At 40.3% G+C, this 18,656-nt stretch overlaps 1 protein-coding gene across 7 annotated transcripts in view; it reads left to right on the top strand.

Moving 5' to 3' along the window:
* The window catches only part of LOC138941271 (kin of IRRE-like protein 1), a 347,460-nt gene that overhangs the window by 32,591 nt on the left and 296,213 nt on the right, over nucleotides 1–18,656 (top strand). Inside the window, exon 1 of one of the 7 annotated variants that reach the window (XM_070310783.1) lies at nucleotides 14,848–15,047. The exons of the other annotated variants lie outside the window; for them this stretch is intronic. The gene's annotated coding sequence lies outside the window, so the exon portion shown is untranslated. Of the gene's footprint in view, nucleotides 1–14,847; nucleotides 15,048–18,656 lie in introns of those variants that run through there. 7 annotated transcript variants of the gene reach the window in all.

Here is an 18,656-nt window from a genome sequence, read left to right as displayed (position 1 = left end):
GTCGAGGATAAGTCGATTATGCATGAATTGCAATCTTGATAGAAAATGCATATATCTATTATTACAATTTGAGGCATTTATACTTTTGATATACACACACACACACACATATATATATTGTATACATTCCACAATTAAAAATAAATTAAATATAAACATACGAGGCTGTCACTTTCTGTCATTTGATAGCGTGCATGGATAAATATAATTCTGATGTTTTAATCCAGTGAATTTGATGTTGCTCTTAACTCTGATTTTTAATTTTTCGTGGTTGTGCCAAAAAACATATCATCTTTTGCAACAACGAAAGATAGAGAATCTCATAATATGATATTTCAATGAGTACTCTATTAAAATAAAGCAAACTTTATTTCAAGCAATTGGCGAAATCAATGCTAATCGAAAATGTGCGCGCCGACGAAAACTAAAAACAACAACTTGCTAATTTAATCCTATAGTCAAAAACTAATAGAGTTAAACCAAATTTCACTCGTTTCAAATCGAATCTATGAAGTTGATTCTGTTAACTCGGGTATCAAATGAAAAAAACTAAGAATGAAACGAGATATTTGGAGATGTCGTATGTTGAATATTAATTAAATGGCGACACTTTAGATGGGAAATGTTTTAAAATTACGTCATTTTATTTTTAATGCATCGAATAGGTTATTATTGGATGATTTAAGTCAATGTTTTTACATTGCTAACCGCCATTTATCTCATTATACGATAAAATTTGCGTAAAAGTTTGCAATTTAATTTCCGCTTTCGTTTACTCTTTGTGAAGCCAATTAGCCGTTTATCATTTTTTAACAAAAACAAATGACAGATGCACAAATTAAAATCGCGTTTTTCATTCGCAATATTTTCGCTGCAGCTATTGTGTTATCCTCGAAAAACTGATGAGCAAGGGACAACGATACGGATAAAACCGGAGTGCTTGATTTCACCGTTAAAATAAATATCCTGTCAAACGAATTTGAGTTTGATTGTTCGCGATGTATGACTTTATCGAGACCGATACAGCACGAAAGGGGAAAGGAGGCAGCGGGGGGGGGGGGGGAGGGGGAGGGGGCAATGCGTGTGACACTCTCGCAAGCGCGCGTTTTTTTTTCCCCTCCTCCGCTAGCCGATGTATTACAACGCCGTCGCTGGAAAATTTCCTCAATTTATGTTTCGGTCGCGCCAAACATTTTGAATATCGACATTTATTACATCGAGGCATCTGTTACGCGCGATCGCATCGTTATCGTTACGATGTATCGTAACGCTCCGATAAAATCCGGGCGTAGCTACCTCGCGAAGCGCAAAATGATTTCGTCGATTTCGATCGGTCGACGGGGCGTCGGCGATCAATGGCGCGAACAGAAGAAGAATAGGAATTGTTAGCGGACACTCGACAGAGTGGAGAACGCGACAGGACATCGCGGAAGGAAGCGTCTAATCGTGTCGAGCGACTTTCCCCCCCCCCCCCCACCCACCCCCAAGAAGCTCCGTTCGCTTGAGGGAGCACGGAAGCGGCGGGGATGGAACGCTACGACGAGAGAACGAGCTCGTAATGCACATCTTCTCCCGCGGCGAGAACACGTACAAACAATAGCCGGCTTCGACCTCGATGCCGTCCCCGCGTTGCCCCTTCTCCCTCCCTCCCTCCCCCCCCCACGTCGTTCGAGTTGAAATTTATGAAAAACGATCGTCGATTAAGCTCAGTGGCTCGGAAAGAAAATCTTCATTGTCCGTGCGGTGATAGTGGAGAGGTAAGACGAAGTAGAAGGAAAAGAAGAAGAAACCGGAGAGGAAGAACAAGCTTGAACGAACTCCGTGGGGGAGAGGAGCGCGAGGACGGGGGACTGCGGCTTGGAGGGATGATGATGGGGATAGTGGAAACACGCTGATGGTTAGTATTGTGCGCTTTCCGTATTTACCGCACCCTCCTCACGTAGCGAGGGTTGTATGGAAGCCTGCCCGATCTGTTGACGGGAAACGAAACTGACGATGAAGAGTGTCTACGAAAGGTGCCCGAGGGTACCTTTGAGAAGCGTAGATAGATAGATGGATAGGTTTATCCTTTCCTTTTCTCCTTCCTCCTTCTCCTTTATATTTCTCTTGCTAATTATTCACAGTCTCTTGATCAAGAGCAACGCGTCGTCGTCGAACTTAACTTTTCAAGAGAATACTTATATGCATAATACGATATATGTGTATTATTACTTTAAATTAATATAGATTTTTATTAAATCGCCTAATATAAATACCATGTTAATTTTGATAAGATCTTAAGAGAGATTAAACTTTTAACCTTTTTTCGTCATGCTTCCTTTCTAGCCAAGAGTCTCTTCATTAAGAAGATGAAAATAATCCTCTTATAGAGAGAAAATCAAAGTTTGGAATAATAATAGATTGAATTATTAAAGCATGATATTTTTCTTCCAAATTTTCCTTTCTCGACGAACGAAACTCGTTCGTTGAATCGCTTATTTCATATTAAAATATTTGATGAAATTGAAATAAATATGGTCAAATAAGTAATTTTTACCGAGAGATATGCGTTCAGATTTAGACGTTCGCGAATGGAAAATATTTCTTCTCCTTGTCTCGAAAAAATTTCAAGATATATTTTTTTTATACGACACGCGGAGCTGTAAACGAGAAACCGCTATAAAATTGTCCAATTTCCATTTCGTCGTACCTGGGATCGTCTAGGCAGGAGGGAAGAATTTCATAAGTATTGTATATCCGCAGTAGGAATTGATAGCTTCCCCTTTTCTTGACATTTATTTGTCTTTCTTCCGTTTCCTCGCGTATTTACTGACTCGCTTCAAGTTTAATAAGGTTCAACGAAAACTATGAAGAACGAATAATTCAACTCGAAAGATAGTTTCAAAAAGCTCTATGAGAATCTCTAACATCGACAAAAAAAAAAATATATATATATATATAAAAAAAAAAAAATTATTCAAAGGAGCGAAAGCAAAGAGCCTATTACCATATATTGGCAATATTCTGTTAAAAATAATGTTATCGTTACTCTGTGCGCCGCTGATAAGAAAATTTTGCAGCGGTTTCTTATTTTCTTGCTTTATACCTACAAGCGTGCACCAAGATGGATACAATACGGATATCGTGTTGTTTGGCTGCCAGGATTTTTCTCTCTTTGGATGATCGCTCCTTTGAATGCCGAATTGGTTACTGCTGGTGGTTTTCCTCCTTTCTTTGCCCGTCTTCGCCGTGCCAGATACATATTTAATGTATCATACGTTTGCATCTATTCTTATACTTGTCTCTACGTGGCGAGCATTGCGCATTTTCGTGACAAGCTGTAAAGTAGGAAGAAGAACTTACCTGTGTACGTGCGTGTACGTGACAGCTGCGATTTTCAAATATAGTCGCGTCTCTCAATTTATTACATTTAAATCGACCCATGCTAAATAATCGCGCGTATTTCTGTTTATTACAATCGGATAGTAAAGGCAATTACGGTTATCAAGTATTCCACATCATGAGATTGGAATTGTCAATTATTCGGCCACACTTGACGCGCAGAGTTATTAACCAAGTTGGATAATTGTGAAATATTTTTCTCGCCGTACATTCATCGAGCCATCCAATTAATTTTATATTCGCAATAATAATTCGTCGCGTCTCTACATTGTGTTGTACCGTAAACTTCAAAATATTGATTATTTCGTTACATACCGAAACGCGCTTACGGGGCGCACGCGCGTCGCTTCTGTCCGTCGCGTATTAGAGCTTTGCGAATTAATTAGCTGAAAGAGAGAGGAGGGGAGGACGATCGGCAAAAATATTTCAATTTGTGGAAATGCGAAATTGCACCGGTTTGCGTATACATCGAACGATTATGAGCGATAAGGCGAAGTTATGCGCGCACGCACCCACGAAGAGGTATGTTTACCGGAGTAAATATGCGCATGAATCAGGGGTAGTTTGTATGGACGAACCAAATATTGCATTAGTTAAGTTCTTCCTCTCGTCAAATGTCGGAGGCTCATCGGCCGACGGTGTTTGCCCTCTCGATTGTTGGCGCGATAATTCCTTACAACCCGGTTACGTACATCCCGATTGGTCGACGAAATTCGCGAAATCCGCGGCGAGAGAGGATTTATATCCGTTAATATTTTTGTTCTCGGTCATTAGTGTCGCCAGTTTGCCAGTCCACCCGCTTGCTGGTCGTCTATCGATTATTACGTTCAACGTCATTATACACTTTCACGAGATACATATGTACGATACATGTGTATACATCGCACATTGGTTTTTAATGAAAGCAAATTTATTTAACATATTCGCATGGGAAATTGAATCTTTATCTTTGCTTCTCCCCGCCGTTGTTATTTTCACATCATCGCGTTATAGATAATTGAACATCGAGTCCAAGAGTATAATTGAAGCGGGGGGGGGCGGGGAATTACTTCCGCTTCGTTTGACGGTAAAATACAGAACGCGACGAAAAAAAGAATCGAGCGACACTCCGGGAAGACCCGATGATACCGTGCGAAAGCTTTCCTCGTTGACCCTAGGAGAGGCCATCGAGCGGAACGCGCGATGGGATGTTTGCGAGATGAATTAAATTAAAAATCCTCTTCAGCGTCTATTCTTTTTCTTCTCGTTAGAAAATCTTTGCGTGAGATCTCGCCACTGTCGTTCAATTTGGAAAACTGTAGGTTCGCGTTCTCTTCCTTTAGTTACACCCTTCGCGCTTGTTTCCTCCTCTTTGTTTTCCATTAAAGCATGAAACACTCGCACACTCGCTTCTCTCTCCCTCTCTTTTTTTTTTTTTTGGTACAAGAAGCGTAAAAAGTATAGCTGAGGAGAATAGATTTTAACTTATTGCAACCACCTGCGCGCGAGAAGCGTTCCGTTCTTCGCTTCTCACGCGTATACTTGTATTGTTATATCGTGATTTTGCTTGTGAATTTTCTCCATCTGTTTTTCTTTTTTTTTCTATTTGCGTATCGTTTAATGCAACGTCGCGTTTGCGCCTTCGTTTCTTTTCAAACTAGTAAGAAGATTATTACTTGGAAAACACTGCTAGGTACACATTGCCGATATAATCTTACGTCGAACCCGCGTCCATCTATTTCGACGACGCATCTAATTAAACTCGAAATGTTCGAATTACATCAAATAATGTTAAGATTGAGTTTTGGAATTTGACTCAAATTTAACTGGGAAATATTATATTATTGCTCTTAACTATTGATTATTTAGACTCATATTCTTGTCAAGTTCACATTTTTTTTTTATTTAAACAAAATGTTACCATCTCTCTCTCTCTCTCTCTTTCTCATGGCACTTTGTTAGCCACTTTATGTGCTGCGCCTGTTATATACAAAACATGTCCTCCCATTATCAATTAATGGATCTAATTTAATGAATTTATGACTTTATTTTTCTTGATAAAATGACTATTAATGTAAGCAAATTCTGAGACGTGTTAACTTCTCTCTTGCATTTATATTGACACACCGTGTCAAGGGGGGTTCCTTTTGAGAGAAACTTTGTTCGACAGCTTCATAGTCTTCATCACAGCCGGCGGTATTCCGGCACCTCTCAAATTTCTGTTAGCTTTCTCTCGTTGTCCCTTCGCTTGTTCTATCGTTTCGTGTTCGGCCAATCTCGCAAGAAGATACTCGACAAGAAGTGGCTGGATGTTTTAAGTAGCACAGGCGAAGTGCCTCGTTCCTTGAACATCCCTGTCTTCCATTCACCGGCGTCTTGCACGGGCAAAACTTCGGGTGTCTCTCTCCGGATTGGTAACACGTTTCGACGGTAGTGACGCCTTGTTTCATCGGTAAAGGGTTAGTCTTCTCACGTCACGGACGTGCGGGGGATGAAGAAAGATGTAACCCGAAACCGAGCTCGGCGGAGCATTTCTCGCGTGTACATTGCATTCAATGAGTTGTCCCGCATTTTTGCTTTTCCTTTTCTTTTCTTTTTTATCTTTGATAGCCAGTAGCACGTGAGTGGCGTCGGGTAACCGAAGGTAGGATGGCCAAAAAAAAAAAAAAGAAAGAAAGCAGAAACAGTAAAAGGGTTTCGATTTCCGTAACTTTATTGTATTTTTATTTAATTGTTTATTTTCCGTTTGCGCAATTTTTAAAGCCGCGGCAACCGCTAAAGCGCGACAATTGTACCGTTATTAAATGCAAGAAATGCGATCTAAAACACATTACATAAATATGAATGGCGAGTATTTTTTAAAAAAAGAATATTTTGAAATTCTTATTTAAAAAAAAAAAAAAAAACACAGCGAACGTTCGATAGCATTCACAGTGTGTATAAAATTGTATATAAAAATACACATTCTCTATCATTGTTTTAGTTTATTTTTTCTTTATATTGACGAGTGGAATTGTTTCCCATATACAAATAGGTGTTGACATAGAAAAGAATTTAATATGGAATCCGTGTCGAAATAGCAAAACTTGTTAGGCGATGGGATAAAAAAGAATCTTCTACATTTATCGATACATCTTTTATTTCGGATGACTCGAAGATTTTTCTCAATACTCATTTATGCCATTTCCTCCCGGGATCTATACAATGTTTTATTATTGCATAGGGACCGGGCATGCAAAAAAAAGTTACTGTGACAAATTCAATTGACAAGTTATTCGATGGCGAACGATGACGCGTGTGCGAACAAATATAAATATCTCGATCCGATCCAGGGAAAAGGGATGAAACAAAGGTGGCAGAAAATTTACATCCGCGCGTCCGTGAAGCGCGTTATTGCACGAATAACGCCCGCTCGAATGTATAACGAATAATAAATAATCTTTAATCCGCGATGGTCATTATACAAAAGAGTTATACGTGCGCGTACATATATATATATATATATATATATATATATTTTTTTTTTTTATGAAACTTATGGGAATTTGATCGTCATTTTGCACACATTGTGCGGGCAATTTTCAAATTATGCATTCCAGCGAAAATATTTGCACAGCCGATTAAAATTTAAAATTTCAAGAAACGATAACAACATTAGCTTTGCATGAAGAGGATTTTAGGATTTGATAATGTACAAATATTATATTTGGTTGATTATTATATCGTGCGGTCTCAGAGAGAAAAAGGGAGAGAGAGAGAGAGAGAGAGAGAGAGAGGAGCTCGCGCTTAAAATTTGCGTAATAATTCGGGGGCGCGTTTCCGTTAAGTGAATATGATCAGTTGACAGATTATTTATTATTTAATGCTTATTCAGCGACAACTCATACAACATTGGCCACCGGTATTCGCGACAACAAATCCGCGCCATGAAAACGTAAATTCCGCGGCACTTTTGTTCCACAATCCGCGCTCGTATCGCGGCAAAATTTATTTTACCACGCGCGCACGCGCTCTCTCTCTCTCTCTTTCTCGCGGCCGTTGTTGTTCCATTCTTCGCCTATTTTGGCAAACGAACGAGCCTCCGCGCGCCAGTTCTTTGTTTCCTCTCTCTCAATTTCCCGCTGACGATACCGCCGTTGAAAATTTGCGTAACCACATAATGAGCTGCTCGATGACCGTCGATAAATATTTAACGCTCACCAAAAACAATCTCATTTTCACGGCTTCTCTATTTCTCAATCGCGCCATGGTTTAAATGCTATTTTCGCGCGTCGCTCGGAAATTAGATAATTTTAATGGAATGTTGCCATTAACGACGGCCACGTGTGAACGTGGCAAATTGCATTACTCGATTTCTCCGTCCTTCGACCTTAATCTCGTTGCGCGCAAAGTACAAATCGTTATCAATTAAATCATTATCAGTCTCTCGTAGAATTCTCTGCCCCGCGAGAGTAACATCCAGTTTTCACCAGATCGTTGCATTACATCGCACCGTACGATGCATTAATGTTCGTAACCGTAATATTTTCTCTTGTAGGGTGACGCGTTTATAAATGCAACTGCGTTTCGCATATTGCAAATTATGATATTTCGACATATCGCGGCATTCGCGTTACGAGCAAACGTTTCTTGATCCGTTCTTGCGTTCAATTTTTTTTTTTTTTTTTTTATCGTCGGAACTATACTGTCGGCATTCTTGATGAATAGAAAACTTCATCCTTTCAATATCACATTGCTTTGCATCGCGCGTTTGCAGAAATGGAAATATGCATAAAGCGATAGGTCAAACTGGGCGCCTTTAATACGTTCGACTCTCATTCGTGCGCCGAGCGTTCAAAGACGCGGATAGTCGATCGATATTCATCAAGGATCGTAAACTCTGGCAGGCGAGTAATTAGAGGGCTCTCTCTGAATTTTCTTCTCCACTGTGCGGTGCAACTAAGTCCGCCTCCGCCGAGAGAGAGAGAGAGAGAGACCTTCGTAGACGAGAAGAGAGACTGCTCTGCGAAGTCATAGAAACCGCGGAAACTCGGCCGAGTGTTGCAGGCCCGGGCGTGAAATTAGCCGATGCGTTATCGGGGAGCGGCTCTAATGAAAGCCGAGCGTTATTTTCTTTTTTCTTTCGTCTTTTATTTCGCTGGCCTCGTTTACAAGGTTGCCACCTGTCTAGTTATAATGGTAATACCGTTGATAATAACAGCAGCAATTCTAATTGACCTAATAATTTCGTTGTTTATTATTATTATTATTATTATTATTATTATTATTATTATTAGCGGCATTATTAGAGCCGGGTAAATGCGCTATCGCGCCATAATACGCTTTACGTTCGCCGGCTGTTCATTAATTAAAAAGCCAAGAACCGCCGCTGCCTCCACTGACGTATATGTATGAAACGCGCCGCGCGCGTGTGGCGCAAAAAAAAAAAAAAAAAAAAAAAGCCGAAAAAAAAGAGGCTCCGCTCCCGCTCCTTCTTTCGCCCGCTTGTTTCAACGGTTTTATTAAAGCACCTGGGCCGGGCCGAATTAAAAAGTAAACTGCCTGCAACCATCCCCTTCCTCCCTCCTACGTTGACTCAGTTGTCCGCGAGTCGCGTTTGTGTGCGCACAGAATAAAACCACTAACCACTTTCCTTCGTGTTGCCCCCTTACGTACCTTGATCCCCTGCTCACTTTGTTTCACGAGCGAGACGTGACGTTCCCGAAATGTGTGCGCGCGCTTATCGATATCAATTTTTTATGTGCCTGTCATCGCGAGAAGGTCAGCTTGATGTAGTCAGAGATATCCTCACTTAAAGATTGATAAATTGTATATATATATACATTTCTCTTGTCTTTGTTTTTTCGGGAGAACGTTATACGGAATTTATATCCGTTTCTTTCGAGATAGACGTGTATAAGGAGGTATTAAATTATAACGCTTGATTCGAAATTATGTATTCGTGACCGCAGTGTCGATCACACGATCTCGCCATCATCGGTCCAAACTCCCAACGCGAAGAAATCTAGTAACCCCGATCTCTGGATAGCCGAGCGATTATCGTAGCTTTTTAAACAACGAGAGAGATTGATCGGCGCGTTCAATGGTATTGATTCTCGCGACCGCGGCGGGACAATCCCCTCCCCCTCACCCTTACTCACTCTCGTTCCATTTCTCTCTCTCTCTCTCTCTCTCTCTTCTCTATCCGCGCCGGATTTCGCAATAATTACGAATTTGTCGTGCAAATTAGCGTGTTTGGTTTGGCCGATAATTTAGCTTAGCGTCGGACGCTGTTGTGTCGTTGTCGTTGCCATCCCCTACCGTTCTCTATATATACGCCATAAGGGGGCCGGAGGGGTTGGTAAGCGTCGAGAGGGAGGAGGCGGACGGGCGGCGTTTCGAGGGCGGCGCGGAGTAGGAGTGCAACTTGTACCGTTGCGAAAGCAAGCCAGTGTCCGCTCCAATTAACTTTTCACCACTAATTTATGCGGCAGCGCCTCTCGGCGCACACGCGACAACACGTGCACACGTACGCGCGTTTTCCAGCACTCCTTTTCCCGCCCCCACCCTCGTCATCGTTACCGTCCCCGTGTGCTTACAAATTTGCCTGCCGCGCGCCAACTTCCTCGCCCTCTCTCCCATTCAGCTCGCTTTCTCTCCCTCCCCGTTCTTTAAAAGAGAGAGAGAACGGACCTTATTTTCAGAATACGCTTCACGTCCGTGCGCGGCACGCTCTTTAAAAGAGTATCGTGTGAGAGATTTAATTTTGTGATTTAAGTCTTACGGTTTTTAATTTTCATTGTCTCGTTCACCTCTTTTTACACCTGCAGTGATCGAATATTTAATTCTGACATACGTATCTCTCTAAATATTTTTTCATTGTCAGTTATGATAGATATCTTGTTGCCTTTTATTAAGATGTCGTGAAAATTTTGTGAAAAATTATTGGTAAAAGTCAGTGTTGAAAAGTAACATTGTTATTTGTAACGTTAATTATACCGAAAAAAAGTAATTGTATCGGTAACGACGTTACAAATATCGTCTGTAAACGAAAAAAAAGTAACTTTAATACATCTTTTCATTAACGAGTAACGAATAAAGTTACTTTTATCGTTACTTTTCAAATCTACGCGGCCGGGCTTCTATGCAAAAGAAATATATATAGAGAGCATTAATTCTTTTAAAAATTAATAAATTTTAGTAAAATTTAACAACTTTAATCTTAAATTAAATCTCGTATGTAATTCTTATAAACTTTTACATATTAAGAATGAATTTGACTCGCGAAATTCGCGTATAACGTATTGTTAAGATTTTGAAATAATAATAAGATGAGTCGTGAAGAAAATGATTTTGGCCATAACTATACAATTTCATAAAAAAAAAAAAAAAAAAAAAAACACTTATAGGATATGAAAATTTTAAATGAAGTTTTTGCCATCTTTTTAAAAAAAGTTTGCTTTATTAAGATGCAAAATTATTACCAAACATATACATTTTATACCAGTATCGAAACATTATCGCTTTTGATACATTTTAATATAAAAAATTGTGATATTAATATCGCGAAATATTATCGCTTGTGTTATATTTTAATATAAAAGATGCGTGTGTGTGTTGGAAAATGCAAATTTTATGTATATTTAATTTGATTTTGTAATAACGTTAAAAAAAAAAATAACGAAAATTGTAACGATTCGTTACTTTGTGAGTGACGGTAACGATAACAAGTTTTACTTTTATAAAGTAACTTTTCCAATTCTGGTTGAGAGAAATGCGATATACGAAAACGTACAGCGCGGAATAATTTATAAGAGACGCATAATTTGAAATTTAGAAATACATGCATCTACATCTATCCGCGCGATAATTTACTAACAATTATACACGTCCGTATCGTGCATTTCGCTGTCCTGCTAACAATAAGCGAGAATCCGATTGCGAAATTTAGCTATTAATAAGATTATTTCACGGTTATATAATAAGATCGTGTATCGATTCGATAGCAGTTTTCGTAGTCGATCATAACTTGTTCTCGACACGTACTTGTTTTGCACGTGCGCGATTGCAGACTCTAAGTTTGCTAGCCCGGATCCCACGGGGCGGTTTAACCCGCCGTCGAGTAATTTACGGCGGAAACGCTCGAATCGATTTTCACGATCTCTTTTGGTCGATGCTCCGAGCGTATCATTAATTTCTATCCTCGATCGAAGCGCGAAAGAGCACAAAAAATGGGCCGTCGATATTGACGCGAATATAACGCGGTGTGGTATAAACTAACACTCATAACTCTGACACAAATACGAATATATCCTCTCATATATTATGAAAATCGCTAATATATAGCTTAGGATGTAGCTAACCGCATTATTAAAATCGTTGAAATATAGCTGTCCGCGGTGCGATGCAAACGCGCGGCCATTTGCGCGCGGAAAAAAAATATGTCGCCGCGTATACGCGCATTCGCCGCGAGTACGCCGAATTAAATCCCGCGCTTGACGGCACCTGCGCGGACAACTTTTAATGGAAAAGTAATCCGCTGTTTATCGAAAATATAATTATCGGACCGGGAACAGAAAATAAATGGTAGCGGACTGAGCGCGCGCGCGCGCGCGGAGATGAGAGGCAACGAAAAAAAGAGAGAGAGAGAGAGAGAAAAATACACGACGAATCCGGAATCACAGAGCACGGGCGTGACAATGCACGACATTATTCAATATCCATCAAATACATACAATATTAACGGATTCCCACCGGCCATCGGTATAGCCGTTAAAAAAGTTTCCTCCGGAATATGCGGAGAATGTTATTGCGGGATTATGAAAAATCCCCGATGAGAATATAGCGAGCGATTGCGCATAAAATTCCGCATACGTGATGCGAAAATTGTCGTTAAGCTCGCGTCATTAAACTCCGCGTAACAATACGTCGCTCGATTATTCACGCTGATCGGTATGCATTATTTCTTTCGTAGCGTAACGATGCGCGAAACGACGTTACCGATCTGCACTTTAATCGATCTCACGTCGCGATCTCGCGTTTATCAGGCTCAACGGCGACGAGTTGTCCTCGGCCCCCCTCCCGCCCCCGTATGTCGGAATTGAAACCGGAATGGAGAATGATCGTGGAGAGTGGTAGCGTGTGGATTGGCGGGAGGATTGGAGACGTGCGGAGATCGCGGTGGTATCGAGGGAGACGGAGATAGATGGACCGCGGGAGGATATAGTCGGCGCGTGGGGTGGCGACGGGAAACGTTCGATACAACGACGTCGGCTCATTCGCGGCGTGGTCAGACATTTCGGTACTTGTTTCCCTATTAATATGCATGTCCTCGTCCCTTAGTCGTCCCCCCTCCGCTCCTCATCCTTGTTCTGTCCGCCCTCTCGCCTCTCGCCGCACCGCTCTCTTCCGTTTCCTCCCTCTCCCTTCCTTGTTGTAAACCCTATTCGTCGCCAACCGTGAAATCCGCGTAGCTTGATGTCGCGCCGCGCCGGTGTTTCCTGTCCGACCAAATAAATCCACGACTACTGTGTCCGCGCTGTAGCGTGGCAAGCCCTGGGCGGGCTGTCCGCCCATACAAGACCCGTTACTACTGCAATACCGGGCGATTGATTGAAAGTTTTCCCCGACACTTTTTACGATGCCGCGTGCATTATATGCGTAACGCACATCGACTTCAAAAGACTACGGCGGGAACAAATTTTTTTTTTTTTGTTGACTCGCCTCTCCCTTTCTCTCTTCTCTCCCTTTGTGGCGTTTCTTTTTTAGCGACGATTCCGGTGGACGATTCGCAATTTTTGACGCCACCGAGGAATTACGGGAGTCCTCCGGTCCGAGGAACTGGAAAAGCGAATTTGCTGCGGTGGAAAAATTTTTGGGTCAAGGGATATAATCGCGTTATATTTTGACTGATGTATTTTTGATAATTTGGGTAAATAATTATTAATAGGGGCCAATATATATTCAGGCTAAAGTCAGTGTTACTTCTCTTGTCTTTATTTAATGATCCATATCGTTAAACTCTCGCCGCTGTTTTCTCCTCTTCGTTTTAATGAGAGGGGAAACGAGAAAGCCCTAATGTTAAATAGAAACTGTTCACCTCCACTGCCTAATAAATCACGCACACAAATGGTATTTGATCAACCCACAATCGTATATAACTATACAAAATCGTACAAATATCTGAGGCAACGAATATTCATCGTTTCTCTGTCATATTTATCTCGACAGTTGAAACTTTACGCAAGAATCATTCCGGGAGTTTACGCGCGAGCAGTTTGACGATCAAATATTTTCGTGTTTCATCGCGAGGTTATTTACCAGTGTTTAATATGGCGCTCGCTTAACGCGCTAATTATCACAGACTTTGTTATGGAGTTTAATCGCGAGATACGCGTTCGATACGATCAAAGGTGAGGGGAGGGAAAAGGGGCAGGGAGGGAGGGGGGGAGAGGCAGTGGAGAAAGGCTCAATACGAATATTCCGATCACGAAATACGAGGCACGGCTGCATCAATAAACGTTGCAAATTTAGAGAGTACGATACAGCAGGCATGTGACAAGTACGCGAGCTGAAAAACGAAGCGCTGTCCGCTTATGTAAAGCCTGTTACTATCGGCATATCGAGCGATCGAAAATCAGTACCAGTCCTTTCTTCCCTTTCTTGCGAACCCCATCTCACTCCCATTCGATACATGTATAATATATCGATGTATCTGTGAAATTCTCATTCCTCAGATACGATTCATTTTTTGGAATATGATAAGAGAAGATTTGACAGAGTATATTATGCGTTACGTGCTATCATTTTTCGACAGTATATAAAATATTCTCTTAATAGCGAATTTTCCGGTTAATTTTGGAATCGATTTTTCTATAGGGAAAATGTCGAGAGAGACCATTTTTGCAAGTTTCCATTTTTTTTTTTTTTTCCTTATATATATTTATATATATATATATATATACCAACTAAACCTAAAATTAAAATGTTATTAAATTTTATCTGAAATTAATTTAGTTTTGCGAACTTGTTAATTTCATAAATGAACTTTCCAATTCGCACATAAATTCGCTCTTTTCTTTCAATCAAGTTTCCAATTTTTTTTTGTTTCCTTATATATATTTATATATATATATATATATATATATATATATATATATATATATATATATATACACAAACTAAACCTAAAATTAAAATGTTATTAAATTTTATCTGAAATTAATTTAGTTTTGCGAACTTGTTAATTTCATAAATGAACTTTCTAATTCGCACAAAAATTCGCTCTTTTCTTTCAATCACTTATAACTTATTAATGCTGAAAGTAACTGATGTCTCGATTTATTTTCGCTAATGAAAAACCCTCGTCACATTGGTCAGAAAATATTATATAAAAGAAGATTTGATGATTATGCGATACTATACCATATATTGTATTAGAGTCGCGGAAATTATTTACCTTTTTTTCAATGTATTCGTCACGTTCTTCGAGCTACAGAGTTGTGTTGTTGCGGCACAACGTTTCCCCTTCTTCGCCGTCTCGCTAAAGGACACGGGAAAGAAGGACGCTTCATTCACACACACGCTCATTCGTAGTCGAGTAACACTACGGAAAGGTCGTGTTGTCATTTACGCTAGAATTACGGCGACATCGAGAGTCTCTCTTCATTAAAGGGACGAACGCTTGTGTTATACACGACACGTACAAGGTACGTCTAGTCTTATCGCTAAATTATTTTTGCATATTGCGTTGTATACTGACGTTACGCATATCTGAGATCGTACTTTTACGTATAATAATTAAGAATGTAGAAAAGGAGCTTTTGTGTACGAACGATACTTGGACAATTGTAATGAACATTAGAGAGAATTAAGGACATAAACGTGTATATAGAACATGCATTAAATTAGAACGGGACGTTGTTTGTTTGGTTGGATTAATGCTCGAACACATCCGTTAAAGTACTTCGAAACAAGCGATTCGGAGTGACCGCCAATTTCGTCCACGCTCTAAACTGACGCAAACCTCGTTCGTTTGTTCATTGTTAATAGCCAAGTCAGAAATGGCCGGATCGCGAAACGGCGGCACGTCTAGAGTCAATACCCATAGCGTTGTTCTAACTTGGGAGTGCAACGCGAGCGTGTAATGCCGACTACAAACTGTAAGGCGATCTGTCCGTCCATATAATGGCATTTACTACTCCGTACTTTCCAGACGGATGAGTACCCCTGCTATCGAGCAACGCTCGAATTTCAAAATATATTATGTCTTGGAGAGCAATAATGCCCGTGTAATTTGTACGTGATGTAATTAAAGAGCGCGAGTTGCAATAATAACGTAAAAATCATGTAAGGACTTTGGTATACAGGGTGGCCCCGAACGTTCCTAGCCAGACTTTGAGATCTTATAGGAAATTTAATTCCGAACAAAAAATTTCCTATAAACATGGGTGGAAAAATACTTTCTTAAGAAGTTATCGCTCAAGAACCTCTGATGCAAAGGAAGAGCGAGAGGTGAAAAGAAAATGAAATGAAACTTGATAAATTTCTCGAAAAAAGGATAAAAATAAAAAATAAAAATCTTTTTCTTTTGTGAAAATAAAATAAATTTTTTTAAACTAAAATAACACGTAATAGTAGAAAATAAATAAAGACGTGAAGAAACTAACTCCAATACACTTTCGGCATCGAGTAACGATCGATCTAGTCGCTTTACGAATTTCCTCCTGATTCAACTTTAATCGATCTAACAATGAGTAACAAAAGCACTTTTTGTACGTTTGGTTATATGAAAATCTATCTAATTTTCTACAACTTTTGTTTCGCTACTTTTTGTTAAAAGACGCACATTTTCCATGATATTTGGAAAAAATGTGTAAACTAATCACGATTTCAGAGGTTTTTCAGCGATAATTTCTTAAGAAAGCATTCTTCGATCCATGTTTATGGGAAATTTTTTGCTCAGAATTAAATTTCCTATAAGATCTCAAAGTCTAGCTGGAACGTCCGGGGCGTCCCTGTATATATTGTATATTTATCAAGATGACAAAAGATTGCGCTATACTCGATATAAGTGAATATTGTGCCAGATTATTTGCTTGTAACTTTATTTTCATATTATATCTTAAAGGGTCTTCCCCTAGTTTAACATTCTGAAAATAAAGCGATTTCTTTAAATCTTTTTTAAAGGAAAGTATAAAGCACATACTACATAATTCTAAACTTTGCACGTTTAGTAAATAGCATTTCAAGTCTTTCCTGAATTTTTCTCAAACAAAAATATTTGTTTCGGAATTATAGTAATCCAACCAGGGTGTCTTAAAAAAAAAATTGTTGTTTGTGACAAACTGATTCCAGCCATTATAATAATTTGAAATAAAAAAAACGTCAAAAATTCCCAACTATCGAAACTTTGAAACAAACAAATATTTTTGTTTGAAAAACATTCAGGATATATTTGAAATGTTATTTAATAAATGTGTAGAGTTTAGAATTAATACGTTTTATACTTTTCTTAAAAAAAATTCTCAAAAATCGCGTTATTTTTAGAACGTCGAACTAGGAAGACATCACTTAATCATTCGAATCATTTATTTACGATCATCTAACTTTTTTTCCCCCAAAATCATTTGTTTTCGATCTAAGCTATTATTCCGTCCAGACGTTCGATTCCAATCCGAGGATACCAATCGAGAGATTTCGGCCGCTGTAATTCTTTTTGATTTCACGTCGCGATCATAGCTTGGGAGAGGGTAAGGGGGATGGGGTAGAGGGAGGGGAGGAGGCAGAAATCCGCAAGTATTTCGATCACGAATGTGGTATTCGAGTGACGTCGATGCACCGTAACGATTTTGGACTACAAAACAGGGATGTAACACTCGCGTCGTCGATACGCGACAGCTCGGCGTGTCCACGATCGCGAGAATTTCGACCTGTCCCGTATCTCCGTGCCGTTCTTCGTACGCGGCACGTACAGTGACAACGATCCGTTTTATCAGCGGCGCGTCGCGCAACTTGAAAAGCTATTAAAATTCAAGCGTGTCGATGGAATTAAAGTAATTCGTTTAATACGCGACGAGAGAGAGAGAGAGAGAAAGAGATGGAAGGGGGGAGAGAAAGAGATGGAGATTATCGCGTCTTTGCGAGTACACGTTCCACGTACGTCATTCGTTCGAAACTTGGCGCAAACTCGAGCATCATCTCGGCACTACTCCCTTTCAAATTTTCGAGATCTCTCGCGCGTTTCCTTCCAATTGTAGGTCGCGCTATACGTTTTCCTCCGCTATCTCTCGCCCTCTCTTCCATCTTCCCCTATTTTGTCTCCTCCTCCCCGTACGACGAAAATTGTGTCTATAGCCTCTCGCGTACATGTGGACGCGTTCCTAATTCCCAAGTGCGGCCGGGCGAGTATCGATCGAGTGTGTTCGATATCCAGGATCACGTACTCGTAACTCTTCCTTAACCGTCCTCCCGATGTAAACCGCTCCTTATCGCGACCGCTGTAACTTCCCTGGCTCTCGCGAACTTGCGCTAACAGCCGTGTTGACGGTTCGATTCGAAGATACCTGTTCCGAGACGAACGACCATAGAATGCTCCTAACACCGTATATAAGATGATGCGATGCATCATCTCGAATCTTAGTAATTGTATTTGAAGAAATATTTTTCTTTTTTTTTTTCTTCTTACTACCTATGTAACAAATCTTTTTGCTGTTTTTTTTTCCCTTTTCGTTTCTTTATCTCTTTACATGTGCTTGTGTGCTTCTGCTTCTTAAATAATGATAAGGGAATTTTCTCGTGAATAAGTGACCGAATAATCGAACAGAGGTCTATAGATAATAATCTTTATTCGCTTTACCGGGAACGATACGAGGACAATGGTACTTGCGGAAGGCGGTAGCCCGATAAATAGAAGCGCGTGCGGGCGTAATGGAGTGCGAGTTAGCTCCGTCTTTGCTATTATCATCGCCTAGGCGAGATAGCATTAGTAACGCGACATTGCTGTCGTCTCGATCTCACTTGGGTGTCGACGATGTGGTTGCCAGATCCGGGCTACGCCCGGAGATAAACTCCTATCGATTATCAATCCGCCGGGCGGACGCGCGAAGCCCGATCGATAATCGGCTTGATAAGGCCCCCGATGGGATTCAATATTGGTCGCGGCGTATCCGGTAATGGTAGTCGAAGGAGAAACGTAAATCGATCCGCGAGACTTCGTAGTCTTCATCGCGTCGTCGCATTAACGGTCCGTCGATTATCAATTGACCGTTAAAATGGAGCTCGTCCATCAGGCAAGAGAGTGGCTTGATAAGGTCTTG

The sequence above is a fragment of the Polyergus mexicanus genome, unplaced genomic scaffold (assembly GCF_030449975.1).
Source record: "Polyergus mexicanus isolate NDT 795.1 unplaced genomic scaffold, iyPolMexi1.0 SCAF_18, whole genome shotgun sequence".
Classification (NCBI taxonomy): domain Eukaryota; kingdom Metazoa; phylum Arthropoda; class Insecta; order Hymenoptera; family Formicidae; genus Polyergus; species Polyergus mexicanus.
This window is presented reverse-complemented; position numbering and strand designations above follow the sequence as displayed.